The following is a 19810-nucleotide window of genomic DNA, read 5'->3' as shown; positions in this document are numbered from 1 at the left end:
TAGAGATAGTCCTCCTGCAATTTATATAATTTTAGGCACTTCCATGTTTCTTACTCTTGGATTTAATGTATAAAATTACATAATTCAAAATAAGGACTTTTAAAATTTTATTTCCTGTCTGTGTTTTTATCACCATCCTTTCTCCAAGTATGTTTGAAAGGTGCATAATATTGAGTATTGCGTATTACTGAGTATGCCTGTTTAACAACACTTCTCCTTCTCCCTCCATAGAGTTCTATGCCTTCAATTCCATCCTCAGACCCTGTGCCCCTCCCGCTTTCCCAGGATCTCACCAACTTCTTTAAGAAGATTGGAAACATCCTTCAATACTGTGCTTCTCCTTTCACTCCAGTTGCTAACCTTGAGCTATCTCACAATTACTTTCACTCCATTTCTTTACATACCCCTGACTTTATGTCCTCACTAACTAACCACATCTCTCTCCTTCACCCTAAACCTCTCAGTATCTTCTCATCTTTTTCCTTACCCTCAGTGTAGTATCCCTCCTCCAAATGCTGAGTTTTGAACGCACCTGTCTGTTAAACTGCTGCCGCTCCTCCCTTCATCTTTAAATTCCTTGGTAGGCAATATATAATCTCTGTCTTGATTTACCAGTATTACTGCTGTTTGTTTCTGCTAGCACCCTAATGGTTTTAAAAGAAGGCACTGACGTTGTCACAAGGCATTTCCTTCTCTCCTGATTCCCTCCTGGTATTCCTTATGTTCCACTGAAATGTCTCTCAGTGAAATATTTGGTTACCTCTTCCTGGACAAGTCTGAGGGCCTTTACTCTGTGGTCAACCTCCTTAATCTTTCTGCAAAGTGATCTGAGAGACTGGAGAGTAAGGGGCCATGAAAGCAAAGGGAGATCAGAGTATCAAGGAGGAAAGAGTGGCCTCTGTTCTTGGTACCCTCCTTTACCCCCAAATCCTCCTTTCTGTCTGTTCTATGTAGGTTCTTATGCTTGCCCCATCACTGTAGTCTCTGGGTGCCTTCCACTAGTGAATTCAATGGCATGACTAACATTCTTTCTCTCATCCTCTCCCCAGGGGAGTTGTTGGCCATGGTCTTCGTGCTGGAGCTTTAGGCTATGATTTAAAAATGCTGGGCCCAGGCCATTGATCACCTTGAAGTTAAGGACCAAGACCTTGAACTTGACTCGTTATTCAGTGTAGGGAGTGGAGGATGGGTGTGATGTGCTTACGATAGCCTGTATTGCTGAGGTTACTAACTGCAATATTTTGGACTAGTTGGAGTTTCCATGGGCTGATGGCTTTATGCCCAGGCGTATTGCATCTTTGTAGTCCAGATGGGAGGTGACGAAGGCATGTGTAACTGAGGCCAAGTCATTATCTGCCAGGATCGAACAATCTCTTGGCCAGATGGAGACGACAGAAAGTGTTGTTTTGGGATGCTGCCATGTGAGAGCTTAACATCAGTGCTGAATTCAGGAACTCTCTTAAACTATGGACTGAATTGACCAGCTAAGAGCATGTGCCCTCAAACGGAGGAGACTGCACCATGGCTGCAAACTCTTCCAAATGCTTTTCTCTGTCTATTGGTGTAACCTGCATCTTGTGCAGGTTCAGCTTCAACCAACTGTTCTTGATCCAGGAGCTGATCTTGTCCAAGCTTTGGGCCATCTTGGTAGTATGGTCATATAGAGTGAAAGAGAAGTAGAGCTGTACATCATCTGCATAATGTTGGTCCAACTCTGTGCAAATGAAACATTTGTCCATGTCCTGGTTATCTCCCATCTCGATTACAGCAACTTCTTCCTTTCTGTCCTCTTTGACCTCACATTTATCTCTCCCAGCCAGCTCAAAAGATAGTTTCTAAAATTATCTTCTTCAGCCTTTGATTGGACCACACCATTCATGTTGCATTTCTGTACACAGAGGAAAACATACGCTTTCAGTCAAAACATACATTTATTTTATATTATGGAAAACAGGAAGAAAGAACAAAAGTAAAGTCTCCATAGGAGAATGTGTCTCCTAAGACTCTGCATCAACTCTGCCTTTCACAGTGGTTCCCTGTGTCTGCAGGCAGCAGTGTTCATATGTATTTAAAGTTGTAGTACAAAGTACACTAGTCATGTAATTAAATGTGCCACAACTCCCCTCTTTAATCACTCTATTTGGCTCTCCTTTGCATACCATATTAAGTTCAAACTTTGCATCCTCATCTTTTAGACCTCACCTAACACCACGCTAGTCTTTATCTTGGGTCTTGTCTCCTATTGTTACCCATTTGTTCCCTTCACTACCCCCAATTTCTTTCTTTCTTTCTTTCTTTCTTTCTTTCTTTCTTTCTTTCTTTCTTTCACTGATTCAGACATCAATACACTGAAATGTCTAATAATGAAACACTTGAAATGTTTCCTCTGTCAGCTCTGTGAATTGAGATTAGAGCTGGCTGTGTTTCTTAGTATATGGTTTGAATTTTCATTTTAGTAGCTGATCAGACTATTGAGATTTACATACCATATCTCTGCAAACAACTGCTTTTCAGTTGTGAGCAAGTTCTGGTGTAGCATCTTTATACTGTGATAGGCTCAGACTTTTCCATTTTAGTATAATTGTAATTTTCTGAAATGACAGATTTTCAAAAACCATATTGCATGGATAGATTGAATTATGCTATGGTGTGTTTAGAGTGATGAAAGAATTATCTAAGTAGTTTCGCTATTTTACACTGTGTACTCTCTCTCTCTCTCTCTCGCTCTCTCTCTGTGTATGTACATGTTCGCGAATGTGTGCTTGCAAATGTCCTCCTCTCTCTGTGATATACCCATGTGCACCCCCACCCACCTTCAACATATATATGATGGTAGTAACCATGTGAAAAATTGCTTTTATGCTGTCCCTTTAAGCACCTCACCTGCCCTTTTTACTCTAGTTCATCTAATTAGGACTACTAATGTTCCAATGCTCTGAGCATCCTCAAACAGCAGCCATTTTTTTTCACAAAATAACCTGCCAGAGAAGTGTTTTTCTTTCCCCCTTACATGGGGATTTCCCCCGCTTCGTTATATTGGTCTCAGGAGCAGGATGAGGCAATGTTCAGGTCTGAATCAATGACACTTTTAAAATCCAATATCTCTCCACACATCAGGCCTACCAAGTGCGAATTGTACCTTTAGAAAGTAGAAAAAAGAGATTCCCAATGGCATGCAAAATACTTGCTTCTAACCTTATCAGGCCCTGAGATGTCACACACAAAATCTGGGCATTATAATGTATAGACAAACTATTTTTGTTAATTTGTAGAGATTTGTAAATGTGGTTGCTTATAATTGTCATCTCCTTCTATGGCCTGTACAATTGGACTGGAGTGTAGTAACACATAATAAACATATGCAACCTTAATTCTACCCCCTTGTGCATTATATGTCTTCAGTTACATGATCAGATACTGTTTTTCCCTGCAGGGTGTCTCCTTCATTCAGTTAAAAAGGGACTTGGGCAAGTCACTTCACCGCCTCTCTTTTTCAATTCTGTCCTTTCTTTGTCTTGTCTATTTAAGTTGTAAGCTCTTTGGTAGAGCTGGTTGAAAAAAAGGATATATTAATGAGTTTGTACACTTCTACCATGGGCCTGTAATCTAGGTAGGCGGCTTAGGCACTACTGAAATACAAATAATAGAAAAAAAATGATAATTCACCTAAAAGGGGAGATCTAGGACAGAAGTATAACTACCTTTAAATGCCAACAGTACCACTTTAAACTTCATGCCTGTGTGTCAGCAACAAATGTACTCTACATGAACCAATAACGGAATGACATGAGAATAGCAAGAACAATAGGAAAATTATCTAACAGCATCATTTTAAATTTCATTGCAAGCTCTTCAGGGCAAGAACCGTGTCTACTTCTGTTTGTACAGTACAAAATACAACAGTTCCCTGATCCTGGTCATTGCCTCTGGGTGCTGGTGTAATACAAATATTGTAAATAATGTACTACGAGTAAAGATTGGAGGCTGTGCATGAAGGAAAAAGGATGGCTGGCTAAAAGGAAATAAATATTACAGTTATTGAAATAATGATGCAACTAAACCAGGAGCCAATTTTTATCAGCTGAGAAAGCACCAAGAGCAATGTATTTCAGCAGTATTAAAGAAATGAAGTAATCAGTATCAAATCCCACCGCTAATATTAGACGATAGAGAAAGGTTGGTTCAAAAAGGTGTCTCTGCCACTGCTACTGGGTAAATGGTTCGACAGTTAACTTCTAAATCTTGAAAGCAGTGAGATTAAGTTGAGAATCTGAGGGTTGAACAAGATTTCCATCTTGCCAGTATGTAACTTAAGAAAGAAATGCAAGACATCTGCACCCTGTGATATGAGCCTTAAGTTGGATAATATGATCATGGACAATATCAGAAAAACTAGTAAATAAATAATAAATCTGAATATCATCAGGATTTTGATGTTACCTTAATCCCCCAGAGTGAATGCAGTAGGAATTCCATTTTGGACTTGATAGTGCATTTCACATAAAATGTGACGGAATGGCTATTTAATATCTCTGTGTGAAGGTTTGCATATTCAAACTTGTTTTATCTGTAGTGGTATGTGTTGTAAAATCCATAACCTTTACAGCAACAGTCTTATTTCGAGAAGTAACTTTTAGCTGCTGTTCTGATGGGAACTAGTAATTCTCTGTCTCGTTTTGATGTTCTCTGTGGTGGTTTTGCCTGAATAATGACTGCAGGATTTGGGTCTTTCTTTGTTTTGATAAATGTACAAAACTTTAACAGCAAGATGGATGCTCAGATACCACCTTGATGGACATGGCATAAGAATCTAGATTAAAAGTAAGGCTCAAAAAACATTATGCTATCAGTTCCAGGAGTTATAGGCAAGGGTAAGGGTTTGATCTGCATACAGAGTTTCCTTCCCCTACCATGGGCCCTCTCTTTGGGTTGGAAGGAACTGGGGTCTGGGGCTCCCTGATTCTCACCCTACTTGGTGTCTTGATTGGCTGCTGCAGGGATGCAGGGACCCTGACTGGTTTGGTGCTCTCCTGTTCCCTGAGTGGGGTCTTGAAATTTTTTCCAGGCCAGCAGCCATTTTGAGTTTGCTGTTACTTATCCTCCCTCCCTGTGGTTACTTTAGTCTGATCTCAACTTCCTGGGATGCAGAGGGCTTTTGCTAATTGTCTTTTGGGGTTATGAAGGGATTTTTTGTAATCTCCTTTCTGACTCATGAGGTTTGGTTTCCTGAAGTTTTATATATAAAGTGTTTCTGTCATAATATTTTCAGGAGTCCAGCATATAGGAGTTTGCAAAGTCCAGCTGGCACGTTGACAGACCCGTAAGGCTCTGGCCGGTGGAGGGGCTTGGTATAGTAAGCAGGGTATGTTTCTCTAGGATTTGTGCATTCTAAGGCCTCCCTTAATCAGTTCAACCATCACTTCACTGTGAGGTAGGAATTTGGCTGCAATGCCAATTTCCTTATCATTGCAGGGGTGCAGCTGGCTTACATTTTGATGTTTTATAGGTCCTGCAGTTGGTGTACAGGCCAGTTTTGGAGTGCAGTGGTATTTACCTGCTTGATAGCATTGGGGTGATTAAGCATTTTCTGATTCTAATTGTCTGGTCAGAGTTAATAAAATTAGGGCCTCATTTTAACCATATGTATTTATTCTGCGCCCTATTCAAGGTGCGTGTCAGTCATGTGCTCTTCTCCCGGGGTAAGAATTCTGCTGACTTCAATGGGAGCAGAATTAGGCCAATGCAGGGAGTGTTTGAAAATCTGACCCATGAATTTGAGTCAAAACTATGCAACCACGAATGATTTTATAAAAGTCAGGCATTTCAGGCTGCACCAATGTAAATAATACTATATGTGATGTAAAATATTATTGTTTGGACTTTGATAGAACTAATAACCCAATTCCAGGTAGTTAAAGAAGGCTTAGAATTGGAAAAATGCATTTTTAAAAACATCTGTAAGGCAGTGGCAGTGTGAGTGAAACATATGATAATGTAAGAATAATTTAGAATTTATCAGTTCAGGTTCCATCACAATATAACACTAAGCCCAGTAATTTCTATCATTTTTGAAGCTGTAGATTTTTTCACATGGTGAAGATGTAAACCCATAGCCCCCAGAGATAATTTTTAAATGGCCTTTAAATGTTCATCTACTATTATTCACATTCACTTGCACAGGTAAATAGAATTTAGACATACAATCTAGATAGAGGCATACAGACTGGGTAGCTGAACATCCAGTTTGCATTTACAAACTACATTATTTACCTGTATAAATAACTGTGCAAGTTTGGGTGCATAAATTTAGAGGCTGATTTGAGGTCTCTGAAAATGTGGCCCACAATGAATGAGCAAAATGACTCACCTGTTAGTTTGTCAAATTTAGGGCCAAACTTCAGATCTCCATATAGGATTTTTTTTTTGTTAGCTAGTCTTTTTTCTTGTCTTACATTTTGGGGGTTTCTTTGCTTTCAGAAAAGCAGTGAATCTCTGAAGTTTTTTCTCTGTCCATTGTATTTGGTAGTAACTCTCTTTTAGATTGAAGAGTGTTTCAATTGTTTTCATGCTAAGACATTATAGTTTAAAATTGTGCTACTTAGGTTGGATTCAACACATGACCCTCCAGGAAGGATCTTCTCTGGAGGAAGTTTTAAAGATTGCCCTTGAAAAGTATTTGGAAGATTTAAGCTATGTTAGCTCCCAAGTCAGTAAAGAACATGCTTTTGAGAAAGTCCTTAACAAAATGAAAATGGATTGGAAAGGTGTTTATTTTAGTTTTTCATCTTACAAAGACACAGGAATTCTTGTTCTAACAGCTGTAGTATGCATATAAAAGCATATGAATCTTAAATTGAAATGCTGAAGAAACTGTGTACAAAATCTTATTTTACCTTGTTAGAAGAGCTTTAATTAGTTCCTTTAATGACTGGAGGAGAGTGGTTTCTCTCGGTTTTATTTTCCCCCTCTAAACATGCATGAAACATTATCATCTCCCGCTGAAGCACATACAATATTTTAATTGCATTTCATTGTTCCCAAACCTAATTTGTTGAAAGTTAATTCTAACGATATCAGTGCCTGAGCTGAATCAGTGCTCACATGAGAGATTTGGTAAAATGAAATCTTTATACACAGTAAGTCCACTAGCTTTTTCAAACTACTTTTATTATCTGTCTTTAGGAAGATCTAATTTATTTTTAAGGGTGAGCTGCTGTTTAAAACATAAACATTACTACCAGTGAATGATAACTTTTTTCAAAGTACTCAACTCTCATGTATAAAAAATAACAAGGGATTCAAAAAGCTGTGTTTCTCAGAGTGATTTTTAAAATAGAATGGTTTGGTGATTGTGAATATTGGAATGGACATATTTTGAAGGCATCAAGTCTGGTTGAGCTATCCCCAGTATAATACCCAGAGTTGCATGTCTCTTCTGTGCTTTCCTTGAGCACTTTTTATTTTATTTTGAAAGGGTTTGCCATTTATTTATTTCCATCTATAGGATTTTAACAAGAGACAAATAATAAAACTAGCACCTAACAGCTAACCCTGCTCATGAGAATCAACTCTCAACAAAGATTCTCCACCCCCACATAACCCTCAGCCTCCTTCTGCTACATGCAAAGTAAGTAGATATTCTTTGTAGTAAGCCATGCAAGTGAACAACATTGGTTGGGCTAGAGCAGTGGAGGAAGTTGGTTCCAAACCACAGGTCTCTCATAGAGGACGCTGTAATCAAGATGGATCCAGCTCAGGCATCTCTACTGATCACAAAGACAGAGGCACATCTTAAGTAGGAGGGTCCCAAGCCATTTAGAACTTTATAGGTTAAAATCAATGCCTTAAACTCCATCTGGAAACCAGTAATCAGCCAGTGCAGATGGCCAAGTACTGGTGTGATGTGTAGCCAGTAGGAAGCACGCTTAAACAGACCTTCACTTTCACCACCTCCACCTCTACCATTTTAGGTTTATGGGTTGATTTAACGTGAAGTGCCATGCAGTGCACATTTCAGTAATCCAGTCTTCAGGAAACAAAGGCACAGATCACAATAGCACAAGGCCCGCATGTGAAAAAAATGGTTGCAATCTCCTGGCCTGACAGGTGAAAAAAGCATGCCTGACCACTGATCCTATATGATCATTTGGCAGCATCTGGGGATCTAACTTTGCTCCCAGATTCACAGATTTTAATTTGAGAAGGGACCAGTCTGATTTCTGCATCGGAGTTAGAGCATATCTTTCTATCCCAGTGATGGATTAAGCCCACTGTTAAACAGTCACATCTTATTTCCGGTTTCAGCTTTGAACTTTGCTGAGTTCAACTTCCAGCCCTCAACACTGGGATCACAGTATGAATCACAAATGTCAGGCAGTGTTTCATCCTCACCATTTCTTCTGGTTGCTTCTCGCAGCATGGAGACACTCAGATACAATGGCGATGGACAAGTATTTAAAAACCTAGATAGACGGTATCACTTCAGTCTTCTCTGGATCGAGCTTGAGCAAGATAGCTCCCATCCATGTCTCCCAATGGCTGGCTCGCTCAGTTGAGAAAGAGCAAGATGGGTGCTGTCAGCATACTGAAAATGCCATAAGCCTATCTTGTGGCAATCACCTGTGGAAATGGGAGAGATGGGATTGTATGCAACTCCATATAAAAGTGTCCTTTTGGGAATAGGAGCAATTGCCCCACACCGCCTTCTAGGGAATGTTCAACAAGGAAAGAACAAAACTATAAATGAGCAGCACAACTCACTCCTGCTGAAGGCCAAAGACAAGTCAGTACCTCATTATTGATGGTATCAAAGCTCTCAAAACAAATAATTCTAAAAATAGTGAAACAGAACCTCTGTTAATGCCATTGAGCTCTTTTTAATACATCTAGTGCATGGAATCGCTCCTCTAGAAGTTGTTGTTCTTTGCAGCTATTAACACTGCTTGTTGGAGGAGTCAAGACAAATGTACAGGAACCAGAAGTACTAGGCTAGAAGAAGGCCACTTTTGCAAAGAGGAAACTGAGTAGGGACAGACAAAATATGGTGTCAAAATATGTAGACAGGACACTCTTTTAAAAAATTGAGACCTGGCTCCTTAAATTGTGATATATAAATAGTCCTCATTTTCAGCATGCAGGAGCTTTCCTGTGGAGAAATTTGTAGAACAGATGAGCTCATCATTGGCTGAGCTCAAAGCAAGAGAGTAACAGAAACTTAATTTCTGTGCCAGTCCTTCTGTTTGCAAAATAATGTTAGAGAAAATAAAAATATTGTTGTTATGTAGCCCACAAAGAATGTTGTGGGGGCTCCCATGTCTTTACACATCTCTCCCATTAAAGTATTAGATTCTCATTGTATTCCAAAGACTAGAAGACAACAGCAGACAGCTAATAAAATACTAATCTAAGTCTTAAGGCTGAATTCGAGGAGTCCAGTTAAATTGGTTTAATCCCTCGTATGTGATTTGTTTCCTCCAGTATATGCTAGAGTGTTTGTCTTCCTTTGAAGCTTCCTAAATTATTGAAGAAAGTGTTGTGTTTAGGAGCCCAGGTGTCTCTCTTCCTCTAAGGAACAGCCCCAGTTCAGCTGAGAGTATCAACTGCCATTAACGGAACAATTCACAATCCTTTTCATTCCTTGCTACAGCTAACCCTTTCTGACTTGCTTTAAAGGCTTTGTTGGTCGGAAGATGTATGCTCCTCTCACTTGCAATTTCTTGTTGTTCTGAATGTTTTGGGCTTAAGGGGAGGGAATATGGCCATACGGAAATATCTTCCCTATCAAAGTGGAAACAGTTTTAGTGAGCCTTTAAGCAGGTCCCATAAACATAATACAGTAGATGAACTCTCACAGCCGTACTTTAAAGCCTGTTAAAAATGCTCTGCAGTGGATGCAGAGCCAAGTGCACAGTGAATAGTGTTTGTGTTATGACTGGAAGATGAATGACTTCTTAGTGAAAGAAAGTCTAATGTTAATTAAAACTTTTTCAGGGTTTGGGTGAATAATACCACATTTGTGGTGTTAAATCGCCTGTCATTTTAATTGCATGAAAAATGGACTGTGTAATGTTAGCAAATGTTCATATTGATTACAAGCCTCTTGTGTATGCTAACCCAAAGAATTAAATGTTTTGATTGTTTTTTTTGCAAAACAGCCATATTGATGATAAAGCTTGTACTATGAATATGTTGAAGGTCATTGTTACAATCTTTTACAGGGAGGACTGTCACCTTAAAGCAAAAACAAACAAAGATAAACAAAATCTACCTAAAATTGTCCAGAAAATCTTATTGTACTTACTGGGCTTCAGTTGTGTATTTCCAATTCATAGGGAGTTCACTGAACTCCCAGATCAAATACAAAAAAATTACACCAGGTTCTCTAGGAGACATATGCATTCTCTCCCTTTTTGTCTGCCATAGAGAAATAAGGCATATTCTCTCAATAAAGCAAAGGACAAGCTGAAATGGTTCAAACTAAAAAGTTACCGAAAACTGTAAGATATTTCAGAATAGGAAACAAACAGTAGGTCCTGTCTGATCCATCTGGCTTGCCTCCTCGTATGTCAGTCTGTCTCTCTATACCAAGTCGATAAAAATGATTAGAGCAGACATCTCACAAATGTACACCCTTAAACCATGAAGCGGTAATGCTGTGCAGGAAAATTTTTTCTGACCTTTTCAAATTACATCCAACTGCCTGGGGAATTTCGCAGTGACTAGAGGTAATAAAGTTCAATCCGTTTTGCTGGTTGGCTTCAAATTTAGCTCCTCAGAAGCCCTAACTTATCTGTTCTTTTTATCATGGCCTTGGCATCCATTCAGTACTGTAATCCATGCATCTAATCTTTTTTTCTCCCCTCTCAGGTTCTGCTGGAGGATCACATTGTGAAAACTATGGCCATGAAAGGCCCTCCATTTATTGCACCCTTCAAACACGAAATATTAGCATGGGAGGCTAAGCTGGTATGTTGCCTTTTGAGAGGCTCTTGTTGAATTTAATTAGCTTTTAGATTTCATCTCCATGCTACATCTCAGTTTTCAGCACCCTATGAGATTTATGCTTCAGTAATTTTCATTATATAAAACTTTTCAAAGTTTGCGGTGCTACTTGCACTGTGTAGAATGTTAAAAAGGAGGGGGGGGGGAAGCATAAAGTTCTTTATGTTAAATTGATTTCACTTTAGTTTTTATTGTGTGAGCCCAAATGCAATAGACACAGTCATCCGGTAAGTAAGTGAATCATCCAAGTGAGACTCACAAACAGGCAGCTGTGCTGGCCCATTCTTCATTGTGCTTCACAAAGTAGAGCAGAAAACAGAAGTTGAGACCACTTTCTTTTAACTTTGTAAGAATATAGTGGTGTTGAGTGATTTGTATCTGGTAACAGCTCACTTTATTTTTAATATGTGGTATAAATGGCATTTATTGGATGTGGTAAGGGAACACATACATTCCTCATTGCTTGCAACAAATGAAATTTCATGTTTGTTGTCTCCAGCATGACCAATGCAGGAGATTATGGAAACCTGGCTGCAAGTTCAAAAGGCCCTGGTGACCATGTATTGCTCACACGATATATGTAACCAAATATCAGTAGAAGGAAAGCACTTTGAAGTTGTCAGTAGGAACTGGTAAGTTTGTTGTTAGCTAGTTAGGGTCTGATTCCCTCTCCACACCCTCTTTTTCCAGAGCTGCTTTTTGGACTCAATGAAAATTCTGCATGCAAGTGGGTATGAAGAACTGGGCCCTTATTGCAGTAGGTTCTCCTTAGCTTTGCTTAATCTTTAATTGTATCAGTCTAAAACAGTTACTACTTTTACCTTAATTTTCAGTAATGATAAAATTTCTCTTGAATGTAAATATAGCTAGATCTATATATGCATACTATAGAACAGTAGTTTTCTAAACTTTATACCATGATTTTTTCTGAGGTGTTCTTTTGGCCAATGGTTCTGAAGTGAAGGGAAAGATGGTCTACTGAATAAAACACAGGACTAGGAATTTGGAAATCTGTGTTTTGTATATAGGTCTGGCATACTGTGGTTGTGCCTCTTAGTTAAATCATTTAGTCATTCTGTGCCATGGTATTTCCATCAGTAAAAACAGGGATAATACTTTTACTGATGTATATAGTTATTATTATCACTACTGTTGCTATTACTCTTATTGCTATTTTTTATTATTATCATGCTCCCATGCCTCAAAGGGATGTAGTGAGGCTTACTTATTTAATATTTTTGAAGTGGTTTGAGATCCTCAGTTGGAAGGCAATATAGAAGAGTAAAATAGTATTATAAAGCATTCTTGATTTGTAAGAAAATATTTTGCATGTCCAATTGTTTAATCTACTTCCCTTTTTTGCAAACAAGATACCTTAGAAAAATGAGAATATCAAGTAAAAGTTTGAAGAAAAAATACGAAGTCACTGTAAGGAAAAGTGTGTATTTTTCTTTGAGGAACATGATTTTTCTGAAGCATTTCCCATGACATTTTTTCTTAAATTAAAAACCAAAACCCCTTGCCCTAAACTTTTCTTCACTATAACAAATCTTTTGCTGGCATCACATAGTTCACTCTCCTTATGCGTTATCCCCTTTTTCCCCACACTGTGTCTTGTCTATTTAGATAGTAAGCTCTTTGGGGTGGGGACTGTCTGTTGCTCTGTGTTTGTACAGTGCCTTGCACAATGGGACCTCATTCTTGGTTGGCCCTGAGGCACTGCTTTAATAAACATGATTAATAATCAATTGTGTTTTGAAGCCCCTTTTGACATGTCAAAAGAGAGGGAGAGAGACTGAGTACTCATATTTCACCATTACAACTGCAAATCTAATCTTACTATGGTTTTATGTCCTATAACATATGTTTAATGGTCTCAGAATGGAATCTAGTAAACTGTGGTCAATATCTAAAAACTGTCACTGCAATGAGCACTCAGTGTTTTGGCATCTGTCAGTTTCTACTAAATAGAGTGTAGTCTGGACTAGTATAGAGTATAGCCTAACCAGTTCATTCTCTATAGCTTAGCTGAGGGTTTGTGCAAAAATTGGAGATTTTACATCTTATTTTTAATCACATTGCTTCCATACTACTGATGTTTGCAATGTTAGAGATAGTGGGGTACATTTTAATCTGTAGGACAGCCATATTTCCAAATTACTCTGGAAAACAGTCATAAAACATGGTGAGAATAGTCCACTCGCACTGATTCTTACATTTTGAAAGTAGTTTAAACAAAATAACTGCCCCCCCGTTGAGTAAAACTTTCTTCTTTACGTGGTCATTGTTTTACTGCCTTGATTTCCTGTCCACGGAAAGCAGGCTGGGTACATGGATAGTCCAAAATTATTTTGTAAGGAAACAAGGTTACCCAGTGGCATCTTTCTTTTTCTTTCACTGCAAAGTTTATCTCATCTAAATCTAGACTCTATGGTGAATATCCTTGCTACACATATAACATCAAATACAGTTATTATATATGTACACACACACACACACACACACACACACACACACACACAGAGTAAATGTATTTTACCACCCTAAACTAATTGGTACTAAACTGGAGCTTTTAAAAAACAATACATTTAAGATAATATTTGTTCAGTGCAGTCAGCTAAATTGATTTTTATATTGATGTGTTTGTTTAATCTCACAGTTTTGAAACTTCTGTAATACACTTAGGTTTATTTCTTCATGGAAAGTCTTTACTAGTCTTTATTTTGAGCAAATTAGGCTTCTCTTGGTACTACAGCATTAGATTTGCCTCCTGATACTGAGACCAGCAACCTAAAGGACACCTTGTTTGCCAAGAATATCAGAACACTGAGAAATGCCTTATGGCAGTAGCAAGCTTTAGAATCTCAAAGTAAGGTCACCAGTGTTGGCTGTATTTATATATCATCTTGCAGTATGCGCTTTGAAAAACGTAGGCAACATCTCAGTTATTTATTATGACCCCTCTCATAATATTTTAAATGGTAATACATCAGGGTGGTATTATTTTGAGTTGCATATAAGATTTTAAGACTGTCACAATATGAGTTTTCTTTTAATGCACATGTGTGTTATCAAGCTTGTTTTTATATTTATAACCATGAATGTTGCATGGGTACAGTTCTGAGGGGCCTTTAGCTTTTCCTACCACTCTGAAAGTTTTCAGCTTCATAAGTATTTAAAATAAACTTACACTAATAAGTAGAAAGGATTTCTCATTCATTTTCACATCGTTCATCATATTTTGTCAGTTGTTGACTGCATCTGTTGCATAAAAGAAACTTGCGGTGATGTCTAAATCTGTAAATTTCATTTTTTGGAGGTGTTTGTGTAGCAGCAGCTTTGACTTATTGCCAGTACTAGAGTAGAATGTATTTTTTCATTCCTGATTTACAATATTGAAATGTTGTGATGGCAGCGGTAAACTGGTGGACAGTTATACATTTTTGCAAAATAATGCATTTCAGTTTTACCTCTTTGCTTCAGTCCAGAGAAGAACATACATAGTGGATCAATATTTTATTAAAAGAAAATCCTGTAGACTGTGTTCAAATAGTACAATCAGTGATGCTAAAACATGAGATTGCACTGTGCACAGCAAAGGACTGATGTGTTGTCTGGCTTTGTTGTTGATAGAGCATTCTCTATTGTCTTATGTTATTTCTATTTTTATCATTAGTCCATGAAGTCTTAATAATTAGCTCTGTAATTTGCCAGAAAAACATGTTGATTTATTGAACTGGCTGAAGCAAAAAATAGCAGATCAATCTGGCATTGTAGGTTAATAGTACAGAACAAAGCACAGTCATAATTAGATGAGAAAAGGACTTTCCTTGTTCATTCCACTTTATAATAAAAAGTCCCTCAGCAAAGTGTCTTAGAAAATAATGCATTCAGACTGAGTGGAATTACCGCCTAGCAGATTCTATTTATCTGTAGCTTAAAAAGCAGCTGCGTTTTTGTAAAAAGCAATGAATGTGGCAGTCCTACTTAAAGGTAGAAGAAAAAGAACACCCCTTGTTTTGTAATAAGGGGATTTTCAATTTAAAAGAGAGAGAGAGCCTGTTGTGTGAAGTATGGTTATTACATTCACTGTATTCTATCTCACCCACCAGGAGGCTAATAATGAAGGAGTCAGTGAAGGAGGCCAATGGCATGAGGGTTATCTCACAGCCCCAGATGCTGGATAAGTTGAAGGAGGCAGAATCGCTTTTGGATGACATTCAGAAAGGCCTGAATGATTATCTGGAGAAGAAAAGACTATTCTTTCTAAGGTAAACAGTCCATTTCATCTGTTGGCTATGGGCATTGATATAAAATGTGTTTATATAAATATCTATAAAGTCCATTTTTTATCACCTTCAGGTTTTTTCTTTCTGTGCCACGATGAGCTCTTAGAAATCCTTTCTGAGACAAAGGATCCACTCCAAGACCAACCACACCTAAGTAAATGCTTTGAAGGAATTGCCAAGCTCACTTTTAATCAAGAGAAAGAAATTACTCACATGGAGTCAGCAGAAAATGAAAAAGTAGAGCTCGTGCTGCGAATAATTCCAGCAAGTGCCAAGGGGCTAGTTGAGAAATGGCTTCATGAGGTGAATATCTTTAGCTCTTACTTAGGGTTTAGTTACTGTATAATCATTTTCTCTTTTAGGAGCAAGGAATATCATAAGCATATTTCCTAACTAAATAGCTCTCTGAGAATTTACCAGATTATTTAACAGATTGAATATCAGCCTTATTGTTGTTATTTATTACACCTAGTTGACATGTGCAAACATGCAAAAATTAATTTTAATAAAGAGGTTATCAGTGTGTGAGACAGTTAATAAAAGTGTGTGTGTCTGAAAGCATATATGTGACTATATGTTCAAGTCTATATATATGTATTTTTGTTGTCTTCTCCCTGTAATTTTTGTAGTTTGGAAAGATAGACTTTTTTTTTACAAAGCAGTTTAAAGGAACGTGAAGAGATTTTTTGCACACCCCTCTCCCCCAGAAAATCTTTATTTTCAATACATATTAAGCAAAGGGAAGAGAAATATTTAATTAACAATATACTAACCTTTCCCCTTTGGGCCTATGATCCAAATCAATCCGTTTCAGTGTGAAATTAGTTTGATGACCTTTTTTGTTGGCTTTATTTTTACCTTCCTCTGTTACACAATCAAAGTGGGTCCTTCCTCTGATATACAATTCTAGGCCAAGTCCACTTCCAATCTCTCCTTCTTTCTTTCAAGACAGAATCAGCCCCAGGTACACATCTTTCCTTTCTGTTGTTATTGCAGGCACTGCTTTTACCCCATTAAATCTCTACCTTTACCTCTTGCCTCTCTCTTCACTTCAGGCTGTCAGCCAACCAGGGTATACAACTGAGAAAAGCAATACCATATACTAGAAAGGGAGAAAAGGAAAAACAAAACAAAACCAAAAAACACACACAGAATTTTTTTCCAAGATGGACTCTGCTGCGGGGGGCGGGAATTTGTCAAAGGAACTGAGAGTGAACTTTAACTGAGAGTATTACTTCTGTTATGTGCCGAGTTTCTGCTGGCCGGGTGAGCAAAACAAAACAGCTCAAGTCCTCTCATGATTCCATGTTTCCCACATAACTGAGCCACATATCACCATGCCAACTTAGAATTAATCTTTTTTAAAGTGACTGCACGCAATTTAAAACAGTTCATCACAGTTAGTCAGGGGACGATAAGGACAGAGCCTGCTTAGGCACAAATACTTCCTTCCCTACTCTCCAAAGAAAATTATTAAACTTTATTTTTGTACTCATTTTCAGCACAATGTTATGTTCTTCGGAAAAACATTGGAGTTAGAGAGCTGTGATGGTATGAGATATGCAGTTATGAGGAGCCTAGGAAAGGCAGATCTCACCATACCGGAAAACCTGCTGTATGTTGTTTAGTTCTCTCTCTCCAACAAAAGAGAGAGAGAGATAGGGAGATGAGCAGCTGTGTTTATTTTAATACATCTCATTTAACCCTCACCGAAAAACAAATGGAAAGGTTTGGGAGTGCATTAATCTGGACCCAATTAGCATCTCTTTCTCCCTCAAAAGTGCAACCTGTGATTAATGAATATAAAGTAGAGTTTCATATGCAGTCTTTAAATCATTTGCATGTTTTATGCATGATAATTGAATTTATTTATGCACTTCCTTTCATTTAATGATTTCCTGCTCTTTCCTGTGCTATCCACATTGTACTATCCAAGAAACAGGATTTGATAGGCAAGCAAGGATAGGAGTAGATAAATAAAACCAAGTAAATTTGTAGGTCTAATGTCAACTGCAAATAAAAATTAATGGGTTAATGTAAAATATTTTAGTTAAAGTATATGCTCTTAGCCTTTTCAGACACTTTGGATATTGCTTAGTATGCTTGTAAATGTACAAGCAAAATTATTTTCAAAAGGCCATGAAAGGCAGTTAAATTATTGTATTGACATTTCTATGACCCTGGAGACTTGTGTTTCAACTTGGCCAATTAGTAGTAATAAGATAATCAGAAGATGAATAGTAATTACATTAATAACTAATGGTATTCAGCCCAGGACCTAGAGAATCAGTCTGGTTTAGAATATAATAGTACATTATAATTTGTCTTATTCAGTATTTGATCAGTAGAAATATGAGCATTGGATGCCTAGTAAATTTATCATAGGCAGGATGTATACGTTCTAGAGATCAGTTTGCCACATTACTGGCCCTGTGATTGTGCCTGTAAAGTGACATAATGGGGAAAATTGCTTTTTCCCCCCATTTAAGGTCAGATGTCCTAGTGATTCCATGGTGCTGGTGTCTGAATTCTTTACAATGCAAAGTCCATCCTTGCGATGGTCATGCCAGGAAGCTACTTTGGGAAAGGTTTTGTTTTTTTTTAAAGGATTCTGGTAGTGTTTCTCATAGTTTTGATTTGTGCCAGTGCTTCTCTTGTCTCTTGTCTTTCCTTCTGTGTTTAAAGATGTATGTGGAAGTGATCTTTTTCTGTGGTGTCCTGTCTTTTTCAGTGACTTAATTGGTTGTGTGTTGTGATTGTTTCCTGATCTTTGTAGGTAGGAATGTCTTTAAAGGCTAAAGTTCTGTTAATTTGTGATGTAACAATTTCAGTGTGTTTCTTGTCATTGAAATGTAGTTTAAAATGTTCAGTAATGTAGCATGAAATTATTGGTTAGTTTTGAAATGGTTGTGAAATCATGTGAAGAAAATAAGTATTGCATCTGATCAAGATAAATTCACTCTAGTGTTTTATGGCTTTTTATTCCTATGTGATAGTAATAAAGTCTCATGTAGGGATGGAAGCCATGAAATACATTGTGAAAAATCATCAACTAAGATGGGGCCATGAGTATAGAAAATGGTATAGTTGTAGAGCTACTGAAAATTGTTGGAAAATGATTTAGTATGTCACCATGTTGATTACCATGTTTGCATTTTATTTCTTCATCCCTCACCCATGTAGTTTGGCAAGTAAGGAAATTAGTTTATAACAGGTTGATTCACCTTTACATCAATGTTAAATGTTTAAATTGTTTATACATTTTTTTTATTTTCTACTCAAAATAACACTGTACATGAAACGCTAAACTAATTAGTTAATACTGTTAAAAAAAAACAACAAAACAAAACAAAAACCCAACTTGTGAATTTCCAAATTCACGTTATTGCTACCTTGATTAAGAATGAAACAAACTAAGGTATCCCATTAGTCCAGGGTCCAGGTTTTTTTACTCCCACACTCAATAATAGACATGAATGATGAGCTAGCATGTAAATAATAATTCTTTTTCTATTGACATGTTTTTCTCAAAGTATACATTCTCTTCTTTTCCTCTTCTGGAAATAAGACAAGGGATTATAGCTCTGAGGGCAGAAAAAGCACCTGTGAGAATGTTCATAATAGTGCCAACATCCCATATATTGCTTTACTATCCAAGTTTTGTCAATCTTTGTATATCTTTCTGTCTTGGGTGTCATTTTGTTTGTGGGATACTTCTGTGAATGTGAGTCATTCTTATATAACTAATTTATTTTTACAGCCTTCTTTCTGTATTCTTTCTCAATGCACATTAATAAAAATATTTTTGTTACTTTGCCTCTTTTATTTCTCTGAAAAACTGTGGATTTCTTGTCTGTTTTCAAAAAAAGGATACACTTCCATTAATTATAAATAGGCAAATCCTCTTCTGATATAAAACCCTGGAGACAATTAAGTAGAAAAGATATTTCCCCCTGTATTTCAATAGGTTTCTCACTTGTAACTTACATGTTTTTTTAAAAAATAATTGTCAGTGTGAATAAAATAACACCCCAAATATTTTAACCTTAATTAAATCACAAGTGCAGTTTGAATTTGGTAATTATTGTTTTGGTTTACAAAGATGTTAGAGGTTGTTTATATCATTACTGTCTTGTGGAGCAATAGTTGCGTAATTTGCAAAGCAAGTTACAATCAGACCTCTATTAAGAGGCAAAATATTTGCTTCCTTGTGTTTTAATGAAATTGCTTCCAAGATTATAGAGGTTGTACTACCTAGAGAGTAAACTGAGCTTGTTAACCAAAATAGAAGAAAAATGATACAGATAAAAATTGTCTTCGTCATTTGCCCCCAAATGTTTTCAGAATGTACTTTGCATATGGCAGCTCATTTCTGGTAATCTGTGAGAAGATTGTTTTAAATAGTTTCAGATGGACTAATCATAACATATTAGTCTCTTTTTCTCTCTTCCTCCCTATTCCCTGCCTAAGAATAAATTTTAGTTGAATTCCATTTTTGTCACTTCTAAATAATATGCAAT

The 19810-nt window shown here is 37.2% G+C and overlaps 1 long non-coding RNA gene across 6 annotated transcripts in view; it reads left to right on the top strand.

Moving 5' to 3' along the window:
* LOC125630061 (uncharacterized) overlaps nucleotides 1-19101 on the top strand; it is a 94309-nt gene extending 75208 nt beyond the window's left edge. For 4 of the 6 annotated variants that reach the window (XR_007354543.2, XR_007354541.2, XR_012666415.1 and 1 more), the window contains 4 exons: nucleotides 10867-10965; nucleotides 11501-11633; nucleotides 15114-15272; nucleotides 15364-19101. This is a non-coding gene — a long non-coding RNA (uncharacterized LOC125630061). Of the gene's footprint in view, nucleotides 1-10866; nucleotides 10966-11500; nucleotides 11634-11691; nucleotides 11759-15113; nucleotides 15273-15363 lie in introns of all 6 variants that reach the window. The other 2 variants (XR_007354542.2, XR_012666416.1) reach the window with 2 other exon arrangements.
* Nucleotides 19102-19810: the final 709 nt, after the last annotated feature.

Source organism: Caretta caretta, chromosome 1 (genome assembly GCF_965140235.1).
Source record: "Caretta caretta isolate rCarCar2 chromosome 1, rCarCar1.hap1, whole genome shotgun sequence".
Classification (NCBI taxonomy): Eukaryota; Metazoa; Chordata; order Testudines; family Cheloniidae; genus Caretta; species Caretta caretta.
Note: the sequence above shows the minus strand (reverse complement) of the source record. Positions and strands in the feature narration are given on the sequence as shown.